The sequence below is a fragment of the Cynara cardunculus genome (assembly GCF_001531365.2).
Source record: "Cynara cardunculus var. scolymus isolate 2C chromosome LG 12, CcrdV1, whole genome shotgun sequence".
Taxonomy (NCBI): domain Eukaryota; kingdom Viridiplantae; phylum Streptophyta; class Magnoliopsida; order Asterales; family Asteraceae; genus Cynara; species Cynara cardunculus.
Window position 1 is genome coordinate 23,810,560 of NC_037539.1, and position 4,913 is coordinate 23,815,472.

A 4,913-nucleotide genomic window follows, 5' to 3' on the forward strand; every position below is an offset into this window, starting at 1 on the left:
CGTTTTAAAGCCGTGAGGGGTTGTTGCCGGGAGGGGCAGCCCAAAGCGGACAATATCATGTGGGCGGTTCCCTAGTATCGGTCCAACAATTCGATACATGAAAGGTACTGTGAATCTGATTGAGTTCCTCTCGTAGTTCCAATTGATAGGCTACTGGCCCAATTCTTTTGCAGATTCTGAATGGTCCAATATACCTTGGACTGAGCTTTCCTTTCTTCCCAAATCTCATGACACCCTTCCATGGAGATATCTTCAACATTACAAAGTCCCCTATGTGAACTCAATCGGTTTTCTTTTTTTGTCAGCATAACTTTTCTGTCTATCTTTTGCAGTCTTAATTCTTGCTCGAATTTGTTCAATCTTTTTGGATGTTGTTTGCACAACTTCTGGCCCAGTTAACGGTTTTTCACCTATCTCATTCCAACATAACGGTGTTCAACATTTTCTTTTCCAATTCGGGCCTATATGACATGACCGATCAATAGAAATACTCCAACACTCCACTTTTGTCATATATTCCATACATCACACTAGATAGATATCATATTCATGGAATACGATTCACTTTCAAGATGCCTTGGTGGTGAAATGGTAGACACGCGAGACTCAAAATCTCATGCTAAAGAGCGTGGAGGTTCGAGTCCTCTTCAAGGCATAATATTGAGAATGCTCATTGAATGAGCAATTCAATTTACAAGACTTCATAAGGTGTTGCTTGAATACTGGAGTGATAACTGTTATTGTAGGCAAATTCTATCAATGGTAAATGTTCATCCCATGATCCTCCAAAGTCGATAACACAAGTTCTCAACATGTCCTCGAGAGTCTGGATGGTCCTTTCACTTTGTCCATCTGCTTGTGGGTGATAAGATGTACTTAATCTAATTGGAGATCCCAAAGCTCTTTGTAGACTTTTCCATAATTTGGAAGTAAAACGACTGTCCCGGTCAGAATTAATTCATAATGGAACACCATGTCTAATCACAATTTCTTTAATGTAAATTTTAGCCAATCTTTCCAATAAGTTTCTTTCATTGGTAGAAAATGTGCAGACTTTGATAGACGATCCACTATTACCCAAATTGCATCATATCCTTTAGGTGTTCGGGGTAATTTCATAATGAAATCTATTGTAATGTGATCCCATTTCCAGACTAGTATTTCTAATGATTGCAGGTTTCCATAGGGTCTTTGGTGATCAATCTTGACTTGTAAACAGGTTAGACATTGTTCCACATAAGCCGCTACATCTTTCTTTAATCCCGGCCAAAAATAAAATATTTTCAAGTCTTTGTACATTTTGTTGGTACCTGGGTGAATTGAATAATGAGACTTGTGACTTTCGTGCAAGATGGTTTCTCGTGTGTTACCATATTTTGGAATCCATATTCGGCCTTGAAAACATAATATCCCTTCATTGTTTGGCTCCAAAATGGAAATCATCTTTCCCAACCTTTCAGATTTCTGGTTCTCTTCTTTAACAACTTCTTTATGATTTTTCAAAATTGCTTGATGAGGGTCTGGAGTTAAGCAAATTTTCATTGCTCTGATGGTACCACTTCTTTCCTTTCAGCTTAGAGCATCGGCCACTACGTTTTCCTGGATGGTAGAGAATTTTACAATCATAACAAGTTTAATCCATCGCCTCTGCCTCATATTCAGATCATTCTGGTTGAATAAATGTTGTAGGCTTTTGTGATCTGTAAAGATTTGGCATTTGGTTCCTAAAAGATAGTGTCTCCATATCTTTAGTGCGAAGACCACGGCACTAGCTCCATGTCGTGAGTGAGGTATTGTTTTTTATGATCCTTTAGTTGGCGAGATGCATAAGATATGACTTTTCCTCTCTGCATTAATACCCAGCCCAATCCCAACTTTGAGGCATCGCTGTACACTATGAAGTTCTCTGTTCCATCAGGCAGAGATAGAATTGGAGCGCTGCAGAGATGTTCTTTTAATAATTGAAATGTTTTTTGTTGCTCTGCCTCCCATTGGAACATGACATTTTTCCGAGTTAACTTGGTTAATGGCACAACTATCTTTGAAAAGTTCTGTATGAACTTACGATAGTAACCTGCCAATCCCAAAAAGCTTCTAATTTCAGATGGAGATTTTGGTGCTTCCCATTTTGCAATCTCTTCAGTTTTTGATGGATCTACTTGTATTCCTTTTTCTGATATTACGTGCCCCAAAAATTGAACTTCTTGCAACCAGAACTCGCATTTTGACAATTTAGCATATAACCTTTCTTTTCTTAAGAGACTCAGAACCAGACAGAGATGCTCTGCATGTTCTTCCTCTGTCTTTGAATAGATCAAAATGTCGTCGATGAACACAATCACAAACTTGTCAAGATATTCTCGACATACTCTGTTCATTAAGTCCATGAAGGTTGCAGGTGCATTGGTTAATCCAAAAGGCATAACCAAAAATTCATGATGCTCGTACCTTGTCCTGAAAGCAGTCTTAGGAATGTCTTCATTCCTTACCTTTAGTTGATGGTATCCAGATTGCAGATCAATCTTGGAAAAGTTGCTTGCTCCTACTAACTGATCAAACAAATCGTCTATCCTGGGTAATGGATATTTATTTTTGATCGTTAATTTGTTGAGTTCTTGGTAATCTATGCACATTTGCATAGATCCATCTTTCTTTTTAACAAACAGAACTGGAGCTCCCCAAGGTGATGTACTTGGTCTAATAAAGCCTTTATCAAGTAAATATTCTAATTGCGTGACCAACTCTTTTAGCTCTAGTGGGGCTAATCTGTATGGTGCTTTGGCTACAAGCATTGCCCCAGGTAAGAGATCAATTCTGAATTCTATTCCTCTATCTGGTGGAAAATCAGACAAATCCCCCGGGAATACCTCTGGAAAATCACTGATCACTAGAATCAATCTATGCTCTTCTTTTCCTTCTTGGCAATGATTACATAAAGCTAAAAGTCCTTGACACCTCTTCTACATGCATCTTCTGGCTTTCATTACTGATAACAAACCGGTGCAATGACTCTGATGGTTACCAAAAATAACAATTGTTCCTCTGTCTGGCAACATTATTCTAATCATCTTCTTATCGCAAACAATGATGGCTTGATTTTTGGCCAACCAGTCCATCCCTACTACTACATCAAAATCTTTCATAGGCATGGGAAATAGTATAATGGGTAGCTTACATCCCTCAACCATAATGATGCAGTTTTTAAACACATAATCCACACATACTTGACCGTTAGCAGTATCAACTACTAACTTATCATCAAGTGGCACAAAATTCATATGAGCATATAAAGTAAATGATGAGGATACAAACGAGAAGTTTGCACCCGAGTCAAATAACACTTTGGCATGTAAGGAGTTCATGAAAAATGTACATGTTACTACATCGGGTGTAGTTTTTGCTTCATGTCTGGTCATTTGAAAAAATTGACCCCACGCCCCACCCGATCCTCTGCCGTACTTGGTCTCCCACGACCGGTTGAAGTATTACTTCCCATTGGGAGCTGTGGATCTTTCAATTGTGGGCAATTGTTTTTGAAATGATCTAGGGAATTACAATGAAAACATTTTCTGTTTTGTCGACATAAATTTGAAGTATGCCCAATTTCACTACAATTAAAACACTTTATGGGTTCCGTTCGACATTCCCCTCGATGAGAATGTCAACACCGGGGACAGGCTCTTTTCTATCGGTCTCTGCATTGCTTTATTATTAAATTTTGTAGTTTTTGATCCTCGATAACTGGCCAAAGATCCTTCCCATTTTCTTTTTTCTGTCTGATTCCCTTCTTCACTTCTATTCTTGTTCCTCTCGGTGATCTCTGCTGCATCTACTGCCATTGGAAAGGTAGTAGGATTCATTGCTATAACAAATTATCTGATGGATGGATTTAAACCCCAAATATATCGTTCTACTTTTCTCGCCTCTGTTGATATGTAATGCTTAGCAAACCTTGAATATTCTATGAATTTCTACGTGTATTCTCTGACTGACCCAGAGCTCCGTTCCAATTTTAAAAAGTCTTCTTCCATTTGTCTGACCGTTGTTTTGGGACAAAATTGTTCTTTGAATCTATTCACGAACTCTACCCATGTCATAGTTTGTAGAATATCTGTTTTGGCCAATGATTCTACCTCCCACCAAAACAAAGCATTTGATTTTAAAACAAAAACTGCAAATCTGACTTTATCTGATTCTACACATCGAATGGTGTTAAATACAGACTCTATCTCTTTGATCCAACACATAGCTTTAACTGGATCTCTGTCTCCCGAGAAGGTTGGTGGTTTGCAGGTTAAGAACAACTTTATATCTCCTTCCCGATTATTAATAACTGGAACTGCTAGATTTATTTCAACTCTGCCAGTCTCGATTCTGGTTGGAATCTCCATAATGGAAGTCAAGGTTTCTATTAGTTTTCCCATCTCTTCAGCCAGCATATCTCTGGTCACATATTCTGGTTGTGGCATATGTTCTCGATTCCTGTTTTTAGAGTTAGATTCGTCCTGATCTGCATTGTTTTCTGGTTGACAAGCTCTGCCTCTGGTCTGCCCTCAGCCTCTGCCCCTTCCTCTGCTTCTGCCTCTGCCCTCAGAGGTACCAATAGGAGCTATAATAGGAGAATCTTCTTCTTCATTAGTGGGGTTAGGGCGACTGATCCTTTTCGACCTTCTAGATCTGCTTCTCATCTATGGATTTCAAATTTTAATAAACATATTTTCACATTCCCAAATACAATAAAGTTTCCAAGTTTAATTATGTACCTGTCAATTCAAAATTACATTGCCCAGATGTAATCCGAAAATACCTTACACACAGATAAATGTAACACCCCCAAATCCATACATTGCATATAACATATATTTCATACATAGAATACATGTTTTCCCATACAAGTCCATAATACAAGAGTC